Source organism: Aquila chrysaetos, chromosome 2, assembly GCF_900496995.4.
Source record: "Aquila chrysaetos chrysaetos chromosome 2, bAquChr1.4, whole genome shotgun sequence".
NCBI classification, from domain to species: Eukaryota; Metazoa; Chordata; class Aves; order Accipitriformes; family Accipitridae; genus Aquila; species Aquila chrysaetos.
The window spans coordinates 46,173,472-46,191,154 of record NC_044005.1 but is presented as its reverse complement, the minus strand read 5'-3'; the positions used below and the strand labels follow the sequence as shown (position 1 = coordinate 46,191,154).

At 50.2% G+C, this 17,683-nt stretch overlaps 1 protein-coding gene across 3 annotated transcripts in view; it reads left to right on the top strand.

Annotated features, from left to right (window-relative positions):
- The first annotated feature begins 9,632 nt into the window (after positions 1 to 9,632).
- Positions 9,633 to 17,683, top strand: part of PRDM11 (PR/SET domain 11) — a 46,905-nt gene continuing 38,854 nt past the window's right edge. Inside the window, exon 1 of one of the 3 annotated variants that reach the window (XM_030039853.2) lies at positions 9,633 to 9,722. The gene's annotated coding sequence lies outside the window, so the exon portion shown is untranslated. Of the gene's footprint in view, positions 9,723 to 10,051; positions 10,329 to 11,794; positions 12,074 to 17,683 lie in introns of those variants that run through there. The other 2 variants (XM_030039844.2, XM_041129218.1) reach the window with 2 other exon arrangements.

The window sequence follows — 17,683 nt, the reverse complement described above, 5'->3', positions numbered from 1 at the left end:
GGAGCCGACACAGCATGGAACGCAGGTCCACGAGAGGAGCGCTCAAAACCTTTGGCACCGGCCAGTTTGAAAAAGTGATTCGAAGCCAATGGAGGCTTATACCTGCAAGGATTTGTGGGTCAGCTTGGGCATTTTCTCAATTCTTCTTTAAAGTATGAAAGACCGACACAAACAGGGGAAGTTGCCTAAATGCCCATACTGGGGAAACAATGAAAGGGAATATACAGAATGTACTATCATATTCACAAAGTAAATTGGGGAAAAAAAAAAACCCTCCAACTTATTTTTTCCTCCTACTGGAAGGGCTAGTTATAAAAACATGAGACAAATGATTTTCAGACGAATCTGGATGAAACTGATAGTGGAAATTTAAAATAAAATAAAAACATTCTTAGTAGGAAAATCCACTGAATCTACCCCATACTTTTAAGGCATTTCTTTGCCCACATGTTCTTACAACTGATCAAACCATGAAAATCCATTTGGGTGAAATTTTTTAAAGTGTTGAAGCTGTTCTAATTTTGAAATGGTAAAAAAAAAAAAAAATTCCAAAGCTTTTACTGATTTCATCTTCAGTTTGTATCTATTTTTATTGAAATAGTTATTAAAACCACTTTTGACACTTTCTATTAGCCAAACAGGCTCTTCTTTGATAAGCAAGGCATTAACAATGTTACTAGCTAAAGGAAAATAGCATTCAGCCTTTGGGGGAAACTAAAGCTTTCACTGGGCAAAACCATATTTTAGCCCCACCTAAAAACGAAGCTCATGTAGTAAGAAAGAGAAGGTAAAGAAAATGAGAAAAGAACCTTTTCTGATTTTTCTAAAAAGGTACTTTTTGAAACACCTTATCCATGCAAGTCTTACCCATGGAAACATTGTTTTCAGCTCAGTGGGACTTTTTTGATGGAGTTCTTCACTTTGAACACTTTTAGTGTTTGTGCTTCCGATAAAGTAGTTTCTTTTGCTTTAAAAATACCCTGCATCATAGTCATTGTTATTACTTGTTTTATTTGTTATGATTACTGGTATTCATGGGAGACGTAGAGACTGTAAGATGACCCAGGTGCTGCACAAACGCAGAACACAAAAAGGTGGTTCTTGACTTACACACACTGCCATTAGGCAGGAGCGCTGGCAGCCTGCGGAGTTCAGAAAAAAAAGCCAGCCACTGAGCAGCCAGAATTAGCTTTAAAATCATGACATTTAAAGTAATAATAAAAAGGTGGGTGCCTTTTATTTACTTCTAGCTTAGGAATCTTTAAATATTTCGTACATAAGCTCAAGCTTTCTGCAACCTCTTAGCCAGAGGACAAGAAAGCACTATTTTTAAAATGAAAGCTGAGAAACCCATGTACTCAGAAGCTTTAAGGAAAATACCAAGTGTCATGAGAGTTGGCAACACTGTAGTTCCCTACCACTGTTTTTCTTCAGATCCTGTTTTTAATGCAAAATTAAAGGCTGTTTTCCCCTTACGTTCTTCAATACTACAGTTAAGTGCAATGTGTTGCCCTTTAAGTGAATGCTCTTTTTACAAAGCAATTTGATTGTCTTCAATTATGCTATTATCAACAGCCGAGATTAGTAAAAAACTCAAAGGCTTGTAATTATATCCAATATTCTTCTCATTACAGACAATAAGGACTGGACAGTCATTCTGCTTTTTGTTTATTATTAGCTTCCAGTCACAATCATTTTCAGACACTGATGCATTAGAACAACATGAAATGGTTTGGACTGCAAAAAAACCAGGTGAAATATTACTTGCTACAAAAGTCTTTTTTTTCTCTAAGACTTCAACACCACGCGGAAGTAATTATTTGAAGTAGATGAATTTGGTTACTTTAAGTAAAACTTTAATTCAGAGCTAATTTTCATCTACACGTCTCTAACTTGGAAGAGAGAATCCTGAGATTTATAGATCATATTCTCATGATGTAGTGCCCGTAACATAATACGCTGGTGCAGCAGAGAATGGCAGCGGCTCCGCCTGTGAAAATCTGCTGGAACTGTTTGCTTTGCTGCTCTCTGCTCCGGTTGTGCAGTTGAATTAACTTATTTTAATAAAACAGCCTGTTAAGGATAACATCAGCTAGTAGATAACTGTAGCACAGACTGTCTGTAACATACTGTGTAAGCATTTCTGGAAGTGCAGCACTCCTGCCCCCCACCCCCCCAGTAAAATGAAATATTAATAAATGATGTGTGCAGGAGGCATTGCGTCTGGCTGTCTTGAAGTCAAACTGTAAAAGCTGCCTGACAAGGGCCATCCTCCCGCGATGAAGCAACGGCAAAGGCGGTCCCCCGGCTTTCCCAAAAGCAGAAGGGAGTAGCTGCAACTCCCTGGTAAGAAGAGTGGGTAGCGGGTTCAGCAAAGGTTGGTGAGAAACAAAACTACAACATGTGCTGCAAGACTTGAGCTGGGGTGACGACAGCCTCTCCCAAATTGTGTTCCCCTGCTCAGGAGCTCAGCCTCAAAGGTACTGCAGTAGATAAACAACTGGTAACGGACTGATAAATATCCCCAGGAGAGGATCTGCAGCCGAGGCACAGCAGCATCTGGAGCTCCCCGTCATCATCCACAGACGATGCCGTGGACCCTGGGAGGGAGCTGAAAGCGTTCCCAGCTCTCTTCTCAGCAATGTGCTGGTCCCATGGGACACAGGACCAGAGGGTACCGGGGTCCTACCGCTTGGGGTGCAGCTGGAGGGAAGCAAACGTCGGCGCAGCGGGCTGTCGAACGGCACCCAGCACCGAGCTGGACCCGCGGTCGCGCACGGGGACCGAGCCCGGGCAGTCGGCGGCCGAGCGGGTCAGGCAGGGTCCCGCTATGCCAGCTGCATGGAAGGACCCGCCTTTGGGGTGCTCACTCAAATTTGGCGTATCCTGAACAGGCGAAACCCATGTAGCTGTGTATAAGAGAAGAATCCTTTTCTCTCCAGTTTAGAAGCCAATGCAAGGATTTTGTACCCCTGGGGTAGGAATTAATTGTGTATTATCAGCATTACAGAAACCCGGTAACTTGGTACTGATGACATTTTAATCAATCCAGAATAGCATGGTTTATATTAATAACGCACCCATTAACTAGATTAAGAACTGGCTCCTTTCAGATCTCAAATCTAAATTGTTGGTGGAGAATCCCCAGCAAACAAAAACGGTGATGTGGCAGGACTTTCTAAGAAGGAGTATTTACGTCTAACCTATTCAGTATTTTAATCAGTGGCCAGAAAGTTAAATATAAAACTACTACTGATAAAATTCACAGGTGACACCAAGATTAGCAAACTAGGGAAGAGGAGGTGTTACGCTATCCGATCTGAGAGTGTTTGATGTCAGGAGCATGGGCCTGTTCCCAGAAAGGGGTTTTGCGGGCAGTGCCATGCACGGCGGTGCAGGCACAGGGCATTCCCACGGAGTGACAGAACATCCCCTGGGTAACGGCAGCTTTGGAAAGGGTAAAAGGACAAACAGTTCACGGGGAACTTGCAGTGTCATGACATGACGAAATACTAGGGTGATCCTGAAATCATAGCTGTAAAGAAGAAATTTGTATATATGTGTGTGTTTCTGCTTAGGTGGACCCTAGATTGCCAGGGGCAGTTCAGGCAACCCTATTTTAAAAGAGGTGTTGAAAAACTGAGCAGGATTCACAGGAAAGCCAGGAAAACGATATAAGGACTGGCGAAAATGTCTTTTGTTGAGAGGTTTAAAGAGATCAATTTGTTAACTTATCCAGAAAGAAATATTTTGAGTCGACTAGACTACAGCGTAGCTAGTATCTTCCCAAGAAGAAAATATCAAGAATGTATCGAAGTATAAAGAAAAGCAGAAAAAGAACCAGTGGCTAGAAGGCGGATGCAGCCAAATTCATACAGAGAATCCAAGTCCATGTTCATAATGAGGAGGGTAAGGACAAAGGGAAAGATAAACTCTTCATCTCTTGATTTCTTCAGATGAGAATTCAGCGTCTTTCTTAAAGACAGCTTTATAGTTACACACAAGTTATTTGGCTCCAGACAGGGTAGCTGCTTGTGATATACAGAAGTGCACATTCCTATGGACTGCCAAAACATGTGACGGATGCCTAGAAACAAACCACCAAGTTTTGAAGTGCTTGTGAGCAGAGACATTCCTTGCTTTCCAGTCTTTCGGCCAGCTACAGAGAGGCCATTTCATATGGAAAAGCAGTTCTGATTATTCATTAAAAACACACCAGCGCAAATTCTCAAACCCCAGTGTTTGAAAAAGGCACTATTTGTATGCGCCTCGTCTGGTCCAAAAGATTTCAGGACTGGTCTTGGGCAGGTGATCTAATCTCTGGGTTTCTGGCTACGGTTTGAGTGCTCATTCCCGCTGCTGTCCCCGCAGCCCGAGATACGGGCACCGATCTGGGTAAAAGGCAATCCACATGCATGCACCAATGCTACAATAATTAAGCAGCTTGGATCTTTTTTTGGTGGGTTATTTTTAACCCAGTTAAAAGCTCTCTGCTCCAGTTCATGGCCTGCAAACAGCCTTGTCGGCACAGACGGTGCTGGGCAGCCGTGGCAGCACCGACCCGCCGCAGAGCAGGGAACCCTAAAGCCAGCACTGCCTCGGAGGCACGGATGCTGAGGCTGATCCAGTGGTTCATTTTTGCCACGGGAGAGGTCTGGCTTTCCTCCTCTCCCCTGACAGCACGGTCCCACCAACTCCTTTTGCTGGTGTTGGCAATTGCCTGGCTAAATCTCTGCAGGGTTAGCCAGCTAGCTCAGAGAGGGCAGCGGTACCAGCCTAAGGGACCGTACCTGCTGGACCTACCTGCTGCATCACGGCACCTATAGCATCAGACCATGCCCTCAAATTCCCGTATAGCTCTACAGCGTTCCCAGGGAGGGCTCCCTGGCTCCGTACGCTGATCCAAACCCCAGGCAGGATCTTTCCACCCTCCCCGCTGTCCCCAACAGTGCCTTTTCCTCCTCTCTTTTTAGCACCAGAGCTGCTGTGGCCAGGGGCTGAGCAGCCTCGGGTTAGCTCTCGAGACAGGCTCAGCAGATGGTGGCACGACTGCCACAGCCTGGAGAAGAGAGAAAAAGGTTGCACCCAGAAGTTTCTTGCTTTCCAGTGGAACTCAGCAATGTTTATCTGCCTCCCTGGGGGATGGTTCATCAGGCTTAATACAGTGACATCCATAAAATTCATGCAGAGCACTGCACTGCTAAAGCATTCATATTCTTCCACCGATAACAGTGAAAGACTCATGCAGCACAGTGAGGAAAAAGACACAGCGCTGCTGGGTAAAGGTCATTGCCGCTTCTATTGTACAGCAGAAATAAACACAAGCTGCAGATCTGCGCAGTTACACGCTCTTCAAAGAGCTCTTCCCCCGCGCCTCTTTCGGGGCCTGTCCCACCCTGCTACAGTCATTTGTAACTATGGGTTTCTGGCCGAGTTTCCTCCTCGGTCATGTAATTTCCTTTTTCTTTTCTTCTGTGGGACATTTTCAGATTTTCAAAGGGAAGAATCTGTATTCCAATCCACCATCCAACAACCCATCAGTGTGGAAGAGAAATGTCCCTAATTTTGGTGTGGCTTCTTCCCAGTGTTTTTAATGCTAAAAGCTGGTTAACAGACTTAACAGCCAGCTAACTTCCCACTAATTGAGAGCATCAGCACGATGGTCCTGCAGATTTGAATCTTCTCTGTGTGCAGGAAAGGTGTTGCCTGGGTAATGGCAGTAGGATTTTCCTTTCAGCTTGCAACCAAGCGACCTTTCCTGGAGGAAGAAGCAGTCTGGCCCCAAGCAACTCGTTCCTCGAAGCCTGGGAAGCAGACGCCAGCCTCTTGGTATTGATGTGGTTACGTAGGATGCCGACAATCTTAAACGAGAGAATATTCAGTAACGTGACGTCTGCTGTGCACATTGGCTCGCAGAAGAACCTGGCGGCTTTTCTACCTTTCCTTGGGCACCCTGTCTTAAACAGCCAGGCATCCCCAGGGGAGGCAGCCCCCCACCACACCACCTCCAGCACAGGTCCTGACTTCCCCCCCTCTTTGCAGCGTTGCGCCCGAGCCACAGGGCATTTTTAGGGAATGACATGCTCATTGCGCAAAATACATCCAGCCGCTTCTGCTGCGGGGGTCGGACTTTGCAGCTGACGGAGGTACCTGCCGATTCCCAGCATCTTGAGCTCTGAAGACCATTTCAGCGTCGTTGTTGACAAGCTGGATTCTGTTCTATCCACTTTAGCACGCATTATTTTTTATACCGCTGGCTAAAAGCTCAGCGTCAGTAGAAGAACCCTTTTGCCTTTCCAGGAGAATATTCAGCGTTTCATGCAGGAACAGATTTGACAATCTAATACTGGAAAGTCGACACTTAATTACCTCATTCCTAACTGATGTTGCCGTTTGTAAAGTTTTTTCTGAAAGCCCAGCAGACAGAGGGGAATTGCTGTGGGTGATGGAGTGGGAGTTGAACGCAAGAAAAAAGTGCTGAAGCACTCATTAAAAAAAAATTAATCCGATGTCTTCTTAATAAGTGAAGAGTCGCTTTGCTGAGGAAGGAGGAGCCCTTCCAAGCCCAAAGGTAAGATTTTAGGAGAGAGAGTATACGTTTGCACTGTGTTCCTTCTGTAATTAGTTTCTAGAGAGAAAAGACACAAAATCTTCTTCACAGGGATTTTATTGCCTGATGTGGTGGGTTGACCCTGTCTGGACACCAGGTGCCCACCAAAGCCGCTCTACCACTCTGCCTCCTCAGCTGGACAGGGCAGAGAAAATATAACAAAAGGCTCGTGGGTCAAGATAAGGACAGGGAGAGATCACTCACCAATTACCATCACGGTCAAAACAGACGTGACTTGGGAAATTAGTTTAATTTATTACCAATCAAATCAGAGTAGGATAATGAGAAATAAAAACCAAATCTTAAAACTCCTTCCCTCCACCCCTCCCTTCTTCCTGGGCTTAACTTTACTCCCAATTTTTTCTAGCTCCTCCCCCCAGCAGCACAGGGGGATGGGGAATGGGGGTTGGGGTCAGTTCATCACACGTTGTCTCTGCCGCTCCTTCCTCCTCAGGGGGAGGAGGACTCCTCACTCTTCCCCTGCTCCAGCATGGGGTCCCTCCCATGGGAGACAGTTCTCCACGAACTTCTCCAACGTGGGTCCTTCCCGTGGGCTGCAGTTCTTCACGAACTGCTCCAGCGTGGGTCCCTTCCACGGGCTGCAGTCCTTCAGGCACAGACTGCTCCAGCATGGGACCCCTGTGGGGTCACAAGTCCTGCCAGAAAACCTGCCCCAGCGTGGGCTTCCCACGGGGTCACAGCCTCCTTCGGGCATCCCCCTGCTCCGGCGTGGGGTCCTCCCCGGGCTGCAGGTGGAGATCTGCTCCACCGTGGACCTCCCTGGGCTGCAGGGGGACAGCCTGCCTCACCGTGGTCTTCCCCACGGGCTGCAGGGGAATCTCTGCTCCGGCGCCTGGAGCATCTCCTCCCCTCCTTCTGCACTGACCTGGGGGTCTGCAGGGCTGTTTCTCTCACCTATTCTCACTCCTCTCTTCTGCCTGCTCTTGCACAGTTGTTTTTTCCCCCTTCTTAAATACATTGTCCCAGAGGCGCTACCACCATCGCTGATGGGCTCAGCCTTGGCCAGCAGGAGGTCCCTCTTACAGCTGGGTGGCATTGGCTCTATCAGACACAGGGGAAGCTTCTGGCAGCTTCTCACAGAAACCACCCCTTTAGCCCCCCCCGCTACCAAAACCTTGCCACGCAAACCCAATACACCTGAGTAATAAATGTATAGAGACAATGGGCACCCATTAAGACAAGGCAACTCCCTCCCAATAAATTAGCATGCCCATGTTTGCAAGGAAACATAATAGCTGTTATTTATATTGTACTTACATATTTAATTTTCATTATAAATAAAAGCTTTATGCCTCCCTTTGAGCCTGCCCTTACAGCCTTAGACTACAACAGCTACAACAAAACTATTACTCCAAATTAGCATGGCATTCAGTGTGCATTTGTATTACTTCCATGATTTTTATTGTTTTTTTAATTATTATTTTTTCTCCCAGTTCATTCATCAATCATATTTACAAGCCCATTGTCGTATTTGCTGCCAGTTTAGCGTTCTCACACATTTCAGCACACAGAGAGAAACTGCAAACTAGGGCAGCTCTATTAGGATCTCTAATATTTCTAAGGAGTCTGAAGGTGCTGACAGCTTATGGTATGTCTTTCCCAGGCAAGTGCAAGTGCCTCAAAGTCCATCTATCTGTGATTACTGGAACGGGTAAAATTACACAGCACGCTTACCCTCGGAGTAGGAATCCTCTCCCCAGAGGTTAGAAATGGGGAACAACAAGCATACCACAGCTGGAGATCTGACGAATGATACTCGTTTGAACTTCCGAATAATCATCTGTGCCACACTGGCTGCCTTTGCAAAGTGAGCTTGTTTTGAACCTGAGTTGATTACCTTCCTTGTTGTCTTGCCAGGCAAATTATCTTTTGCCAACTTAAGTGATACACCAAGACCTGATCCTGAAGTCCTGCCGCCCCCCCAAACTCTCGGCGACGGCAGCGGAAGCGGCTCAAGGATGGCAGAAGTGGGCCTCTATCTTGCTTGGGCTACGTCCTTTTTTACTTTGTGCAGTCACCGATTTTTCTCGGCTCCACACCATCCTTTTATAGTAGGCACCTCAGGGTGGAGGACGTTAGGAAAGAATTTTATTTCTTGGGACTGCAGAAAAGGGTATTTCTCAGGGCTGCAGAAAAAGGGAAGCAGTTCCAAGTATCCAAGCATGCACATTGTCACCACAGCCCTGTTCGCATACAAGCCCATTGTCGACCAAAGGAACTGGAAAATTATGGCTATTTATCCATCCCTCTCTTTACCCCCTGCTGCGCCTCTTTTGGCAAAGCAGCTAAACAGTTTGCATTGTTTCAAATTTAATGCTTGCAGATGGTTTTATTTAGAATTTGTTTTATTGGTGAGACAGGCTTCCTCTGTTTATTAAATTGTGCCTACTTTTGTCATCCGTCATGTTGCCCGTAATTTCTGCACAGCGCTGGAGGGTAGGGTTTGTTGTTGTTGCTGTTGGGTGGGTTGTTTGGTTTTGCTTTTTTTTTTTTGGGGGGGGGGGGGGGCTGTTGTAATCTGAAATACGATCGAGCTCCGAGCTCTAGGGAAACCCCGCGTCTTCACATTCCCTTTTTTTTTTTTTTTTTTTCCGCTCGCAGAAGGGGCATGAGGCTCCGAACGGGCGATAAGAGGCGCGCACCGGCGGGCAGAGGGGGGCCCCCCCCCCGGGGCCGCTCAGACTCGTCCCCCGGCCGCTGAAGGAGCCCCGGGGGGGCACGGCCCCGGGCCGGGGGGGGGGGGTGTGTGTGTGGACGTCTCACCCCGCTGTCCCCGTTCCCCCCCCCCCAAAGAGGCGGGCGGCCCCGAGGGGCGCGGGCGGTGCGGTCCCCGCTCCACCGAGGCGGCTGCCCGGGCGGCGGCGGCGGCAGGTGGTGGCCGCGGCATTGACCGGGGGGGGGGGGGGTGAGAGCCCGGTGGCTCCGCCGGGCCGGACCGGGCCCCCTCGGCCGGCGGCTCCCCCCGCGGGCCGCCCGTTTTTTTGTCCTTAAGAGCCCCCCCACCCCCCCCCCCCCACCCCGAGCCCCTGGCCGGCCGCGGGCGCAGATCGCCGGCGGCTCCGCGCAGAACTCGCAGGCTCCGGAGCAGGAGGTGGGAACCCGGGGGTGGTTTGGGTTTGCTCGGCTTTTTCTGTTGCGTTTTGGGTTGTTGTGGTTTTTTTTTTTTTTTTTTTTTTTTTTTTTTTTTTTTTCCCCTCCCTGCTTTGTGCAGCTTTGGGGGTTTGTTTTTCTATTATTATTTTTTATTTCCCCCCCCCCCCCCCTTCCTCTCTTTCCACCTCGGGTATTTGGAGGGAAGGCGGGAGCACCGCAGCCCCGGGAGAGCCCTAGCGGGCCGGGCCGGGCCGGGCCGGGCGGGCCGGCGGCGCCTCCCCCCCCCGGTTCGGGGGGTCCCCGGGCTCGGCCCCCGAACGCCCCTCTCTTCCGTTCTCCATGTCATTTCCTGTGCTAATAAGATGGTGGTCACGGCCGGGAGGGAGGGAGCCGCCGCCGCCTCCGCCGAGCCCGGCCCGGCCCCGGGACCCGTCCTCGCCTGGGACTAGCCAGCGGGGCTCGGCGGGGAGGGAGGGCGCAGCCAGCCGGGCTCTTCCCCCCCCCCTCCCTCCCTTCCCTTCCCTCCCTTCCCCTCCCCTCCCTCCCCGGGCTGAGCGGGGCCCCCCGACGCCGAGGCGGGCCCCTCCGCGCCCGCAGCGCCGAGGTGAGTCAGCCCCGCTGGTAGCCAAGGTGGCCACGAAAATGGCTGCGGACCGCGGTGGGGAGAGAGGGAGGGGGGGGGAAAGGGGAGGGCGAGGTGGGGGGGGGGGGACGGCGGGACCCGGCCCTGCCAGAGAGCGTGGAGGGAGGTCCGGGTGAGGGGTGCCCCGCTGAGGGGCGGCGGGCGGGGCGGCGGTGACGACCCGCGGGCACAGGTAGGGGCCCCCCCCTCCCTTTACCCTCCCGCTTTCCCCTACGGGGCGGGCGAAGCGCTGGGCCCGGCCCGTCCTCCTCCTCCTCCTCCTCCTCCTCCTCCTCCTCAGCCGCCGCGCCCGTTCCGCGGCTGCGCCCGCCCTCCCCCTCATCTTCCCCCCCCCCCCTCCTCCTCCTCCTTCTTCTTCCTCCTCCTCTTCTTCCTCCCTCCCTCCACCGCGGCCGTTAGCGGGGCCGGCGAGTGACGCGGCCGGCGGCCAATGGGCGGCGGGCGCGCGCCGCCTCGGAGCGCGCGGGCGGGGCGGCGCGGGGCGCTCCCCGGGGATGGCGGCGGTGGCGGTGGTGGGTCGCGGTGTTGCGAACCGGGGGCTTAAGGTTCGGCGGGACCGGGCGATCTCGTTGGCGGGGTTCCCGGCGCTCCCGGGCTTCGCCGCGCCCCGCTCCGCCGCTTTTAGCGGCGGAGCGGGGCGCGGCGAAGCCCGGGAGCGCCGGGAACCCCGCGGTAGCTGCACCCTGCTTGCGGTCCCGGTGCCTGCAACGTCTCCCGGGGCCGTTTCGTGCAACGGAGGAATTGCCCTTGCAGCGCTTAGCCGGGATACTTTGTTGACTCGCGTGGAAAAACTTCACCAAATGCGTATTTCGGGGCCTTTCCCCCCCCCCCCCCCCCCTTCTTTTTTAACTTACTGAATCTTTCTGGCTTCTTTGCAAATGCTCCAGAAGAGCATGGTTGTTTTTTTTTTTTTTCTATAAACCCAATTCCTATATCCCTTAGCGTATTCCAAAGGGAAAACGCCTCCAGTGTCCCTTTCTGCATCCCTGAGAGAAAAAAAAAAAAAAAAACCAAAAAAGCTGGCCTGTGGGCAAAACTGCTGGCTCGGTGCTGCTTCCTCTTTTTCCAGTGATTAATGCTGCTCATTAATGGGAGGAGAACCGGCAGAACCAGCTTAAAAAAAAAAAAAAAAAACAAACAAAATACCGACTTGACCGTAAGAAAGGGTTGTTTTCCAGCACTGCAGGTGCGCGCCGCGTTTTGTTAAGCGGCGAAGGAGCCCCGGCTCCAAATATCCAGCAGCCCCTGGATCCGGTCCTGCCGGCGAGGTTTGATTCCCTGTGAGACGGGTGGAGCGCGAGCACGCTGCCTGGGTTGGGCTTCGTGTCCCCTAAATTTCCGCTTGTGCAATCACCGAGATTATAAGCGATGAAAGTGGAAAGGGAAATGACTCTTCCAACTTTCTAATAACCCCGCATATAACCCGTGTATAAACCCCGCAACAGGCGCGCATCGCTGATGAGGACGGCGCGTTTTTTTGTTTTCACGTGCAAGCTGCAGTCGGAAACAAAAGCGTTCAGATGATGCCGCGGTCCGCTTCTTGCGAGGGGTGCTTCCACCGAAGGTGCTCCTGCTCTAAAAAGAACAGTTTAGCGCGAGGCTGAGCGACGCAGGGCTCTCGAATCACGTGCGGTCCCCAAAGAGTTCCGAGCGTCGGGGTTGTTGGCGTGGCCGGCGGAAGGACTGCGGTAGCGAAGGAAAGGCGGGTTAGCTGGCGCTGCTCACCGGGGAAGATTTGAGGTAGCCACGGGAGATGCTGAAGGTTGCCCTGACTCTTGGCTAGATGCTGAGGTGACCGGTCCCGCTGCCGTGTGGAGGAGCAGGACCTGGAGAAGCTGCGGTTCCCTCCCGCCCGGGAGTCGCGTCAAAAGCTGCTGCTCCTTCTGGCTGCCCGCGGGGCGTGCGGGAGGTCCCGCGGCTCCCAGCTCAGCGACGGCTTTGGCGCGGAGCTTGCTGGTTTCAGGAGAGCGGCCTGTTGCTCCTCTAGCATCTTTGCGGACCGTGCGTGAAGCACGGTGCTTTCTGGGCCAGTTTATGCGGGGCTCTCTCACTGTGAGCCTTACTGGTCCCTGGTAGCGATTACTTGGGCTTTTTTGACAATTTAAGGGGGAGGATTATTGTGAGGGTAACACCTGGTTTTAAATAATAAGGACAAAAGCAAGGACTTGTCTGAAACCTTATTTTCGATGTACTGAAGCGAGGTCGGTCTTACTGGGATGGGGTGGGGGCAGATTGTTTGCTCGTATTCCTAACTGGAAAGCGAGGGACCTGCTCGAAATGGGTAGGAGCAGGGTAGGATTGTGTCCATGAACACTGCAAGAGGAGCCTGAAGCGGGAGGGCTGCTCCGCTGCAGCAGGCTGGCTTTGCAGTCGGGGGGCCACAAGCATTGCGGTGAGTGGAAGTTGCCGCCCTGAGTCAGGAATCGGAGAAAAGTATGTATATTGAGAAAAATGACAAGCCCAGGCAAGAGAGGTCTTTGGTCTTCTTATAAAGAGTACCACGTACACTTTATCCTTCTGTTTGTTTTTTTTTTAATGTTCTTTTTTGCTTTCATAACTTCTGTCTCATGCTGGTTAATTCCCAAGCGAAGCTGTGGTTTTTTGATCCCCCCCCCCCGCATGTCCATTTATGCAAGAGAAGTATGTGCTTTTACCTATCTCTTTATTCTTGAAGTTGCTGTTAGCAGGGCCTCTCTCTTGCTGGTTTGACTATAAGCGCTACTAACCATTTCCAGAGCTCTTAAAATACTGCCTAATATTCATGACTTTTCGGAGTAGCGTATTTAAGATTGTTATTGCCAATCCGGGGCTGTTGGCATGTGTGTGAAAATTTGCACGGAGAAACTAAACATAGTCCCAAAGACAAAATGTTTTTGGTTTTTTTTGATTGACACTCAAGTAATAATACTGTAGATTAACTGGGGGACCTCCAGAAGGAAGAAATAAGCTGCTAAAACTTGATCTGAAGGTACAAGGCCGGGTAGCTGTAAGAAGTAATGACTCTTGTTCCCAGTGGCGTGCGTGCAGGTGGGAACTTTTGATGCCTACTTTGCATTGGGAACATGTGTGTCCGGGACGTATGAACAACCGTTTCTCCTAAGAAAGCCAAAACAAGCAAACATCGCTTTTATTCCTCAGTTTGGATTGCAGCTTTCTGGCATTTTAAGAAATCTGGAGTCAGTCGGACGTGTATCCGGGTGTGCGTGACATGTCTTCTCGCATCAGCGTTGAGTTCTCTGATCCAGGCTCTCACCTGAGCGCAGGCCCTTCGGACCCCAGGGCTGAGAGCCGCTTCAGGCACAGGCGTAGCCGGTGAGGGGGGGTCTACACGTGCAACATCTACAGGCACGGAGCAAGAGGCAGAATTCCTCCCGGCCTGCCGCGGGATGCTAGCTTTGCTGCTCCACGTCTTGCCCCTCGTTGTCGTGTTTGTGGCGTATCGCAAGCGGTTCTGTACAGCGCTCCTGCCTGAAGCTCGGTTGTAGAGGGTGAAGTTTCTTGGACCGGAGCTCCTGTGCAGCTGCAGAGAGCTTTAGTGCCTCCTCTTGCACTGACCTCTCTGCAGTAGTGGACTAAAGAAGGCTTAAATTTCACAGGCTCTTCTGTTCTCCCTGTGACCTCTTCTCTGCTACTGAAGGTGTTTTTAAGTAAAGCCTCTAGAGCAGTGGTCCTTTTAAAGCTGCGGAGTGAAATGTTGCTTTTTAGGAATCCCTGCTAGCTCAGCTTGGCCATGCAAGTGGATTCCAGTAGCAAGTCCAGCCTCCCAGAGAAAAAGCAGAGAGGACAAGGTGAGAGGCAGGAAGGTTCATGTCGCCCTGCCTGGCATCTTCAGAAAGAATGTGAGGGAGAAGTGGTTCGGAAAGGGAAGAAGTTTGCAGGTAAAAGAGGCCAAACAAAGAGCGATGGAAAATACAGAGCAGTCCTGTGGCTTCTTTGGAAGGTGGGAGCAGCCAGGGTGGATGGAGAAGAAACCTGGTGAGGAGAGCAACACAAGCATCCCATGTTAGAGAAGTTTTTCTTTAAAATGCCCACCGTGTGATAGGCACTACACTGCTAATAGAAAAGACCGGGAGGATTGAGAGCAAGGAGGGAAAAAAGCAGAGGTGAAGGGGGTCGATTTTGACTTGGCATCTAGAATCGTGTTTACAGTGTGGGGTTTTAGTGGTCTAGTCACTGTCCTCACCACGTAGGCTTCGGACTTCGGCTAGAGTCAGTGAAGGTGGTACTAGCACTGGCGATTTTCCTCCTTCTGTCCCAAACTCTGCACATAATTGCAAGAACCTACATTTCTGCTGAGAGACAGTCAAGCGATTAAAAATACTGACACTTTAAGCTTTGCTATTGTGCTTCCTGATCATTGGTCCATTTGTGTGAGCAGGATAGCTCGTATCCTCGAGAGCTGTTGTTCAAAGGCCTCCTCTCTCTGCAAGGCAGGGAGGCAGCGCCCTGGCGTTTCAGACTCGAAACGGTTTCTCTGCAGTCAGAAGGTAAAAACATTATACATATAATTTAAGGTTTAAGCTGCAGAAACTGGCAGCCTCCAGAGAGAGATCAGTAATGCGTACTGCAGAAGACCGTTTCAGCGCAGTCCCTCGGTCACGGACAGCCATCAATAAGGGGCCCATCAGAAGGGTATCATAAGCAAAGTCGTCCAATTTGAGCACGCTCTGATAAATGGCTTCATTTCTCTGCCCCCTTTTTTCTCTCCTCCTTAGGCTTTGGCTTTTCAGCAAGGCTAGTGTAACTTCGACAGCAGCGACTTGTCCCGGAGGAGGGACTGCTGTTCCAAAATAAGTGTCGGCGTCAAGCCCTGCCGGGTCCGGCACTCCTGGCGGCTCAACCACGCTGCCTGTGCCACCGTCGGCTGGGGGCTTGGCTTTTGACCGTGGGTACTGGGGGTGATGTATGAGGACAGAGTGGTGAAAGTGCATGGGAGGTGATGGGAGGGGATTATCTCATGCAGCAGCTCTAGAATTGCTTTAATTAGCTACCCCTACGAGCCAGTGGTGCTCCTGCCTTGCACCGTGGCGAGCCGATGCACTGAGCGTCCTTTGCCGGTCCCCAAGCCAGGTCATCCCCGCGTACTGGGGAGCGTGGGCTCCAGGCTCCTGAGTGCAGCCCCCGTGGCCCCCCGTGAACACTTTGAGAGTGTTGAAGGCCAGTAATTGGAGCTGAAGTTGGTCAGGGACATCAGCTGTTTCTAGGCTGATAACCACCATGAAATATTGTCCAGTACATTCCTTTTTGGTACAATGAAGCTTTATTTTGAAAATGTATCATATAAACTGTATCATAATATGCTGAGTGGAGTTAAATGTGGTCCTTCAACTGCGGACTCAAACAGGCGAGCAGACTAAGTGTACATAGCATCTTCCTAGAAAGACGTTGTAAGTTCGGTTGGGATTACCTTTCCACTCCTAGCATGTTCCTCTTTACACCTTTCATCTGGATAAACCTTGACTTCTCATGTCTGTTTATATTGCGGGGCTTTGCTGTTGTAGGTTTCTTTTTTACATTTCTTTTGTTCTGGGGCTGCTGGAGTACTTCATGTGGGCTGCTGCTTTCTTTAAGTTGTAGACCTCTTGCTTGGAAAGGCTAATGTGAATGGTAAATAGGCCACAGTTTGCAGAGTCCAGTCCTTTTATCCCTTCAGAGTAAATTAATGAAAACACTTGGAAACTGACTGAAGGAAAAATCAATACTGATCACACATGAACATACTTTTGTGAATGATAAAATACGTTCTAGAGTTGTCATGTGTACACACCTAAGCATGCAGATGATCTTTTTTGAGCTCAAATGAGATCAATTAGCTTTTGAAGAATAGAAGCTTTTTAATTACTGAATTTCTCTTCCCTTGGTGATTGGGAAGAGAACTTTCTTATGTATGGTATGTGCGTAAGTTGCTTTGTTCCTTGAGAGTTTTCTCCTAAATCGTGTAGTGAAGGACCGCTGGATGGGTGCAGCGGTACCTGACCCTCAGTGCAGGATGCCACCAGCTAACGCCGTGTTGCTGTTGCAAAGGCAGTACCTCCAGAAAGCAGATCCACTTACTGAGTCTCCCAGACGTGTTGAGAGCTAGCACCAAGTAAATCAGATGCTAACATATCCTCTTTAGGTCTGATGGACTTGTGGTTGGTTGGGTTCTTTTTAACTAGGTCTCATTCTGTAGTCAGGTGGTGAAATGTTGCTTTTGAATTCTCTTGGGGTAGTGGGTGAACTTTTGTAGTCCCTCAGTCACTTGCATACGTGAAGTCACTGTGATGTGCTCCCTCTTCTTTTTGGACTGGAACTGAACGAATTCTTGGGCTCTTTCCATGCTTCTGCTAATCAGTGTTTTAAAACTGTCCGTAGTGTAGAGGACCAGGTATTTCTGTGCAACCCAATACCTTCATGGAGAAGACACACTTGAGGAGTGGGGTTTGAAGGAATGGCCCAGAAGTGCTTGGCCCCTGCTGGAAATTTTTTTTGTAGTTAGCTGCCTTAGGATATACAGGGTCTGAACACCTCTCTCCCTGTATGGAAGGGAATGTGCAGATCAAATGGTGGTGGTGGTGAATTCAGCACACGGATATCTGATTTCTTGGCAGATCCGACACTGGGAGTACCTGGACTTCTGCCTGCCCCAAGGAAGAGGGGGTCGGTGTGACCCATGCTCAGCCAGCACTCATCCAAGTCGTGTAACGTGAGCCCCTAACCTGTAGACAGATTTACCAGCCCTGAATAATGTCTGTTGTACTGTGAGATCTTATCTCCCTAATGGCCTGCAAGAGGGTACAAATGAGGAGAAATAAATATGGCTCTTGCTTTTGCTTCCACTGCATTTTGTGGAACAGTTGATTTGTTCTCGTTCTGCCTGGTGTGTTCCTTAGTGCTTTTAAAGGACTGAGCTAGTTTGTTAGAATTTGAGGAACAAATGAAAATATGATTTGCTCCTACCTTCTCGTTTTCCCACCAAATATTCTTTCCTTTTTTGCTGAACAAGTAAAGCTGTGTCCTGAAGCCCAAGTAGAGTGAAACCACTCTAACAAACATAGAGGAACTGTCATGTAACATCCTTCAACAGAAATGAACAGGCGCCAACTGGACAAATGGTACCAAAGCAGGATTTTATCTTTGTTTTGCATCTGTACCCACAGGTCCCAATTGAATGGGGATCCCCCTGCCGCTGAGACTGCCTGCCTAGAGCTATTGGTCCTGCAGAGGCTTTACAATTTGATGTTTGATTCCTGAAGCTTTTGAGTTGGGTGATGGGAAGGGGCATCAATAACCAGGTGCCTGCTGGAAGTCTAGAGGTTTCTTGGAGGGGTGGGGGT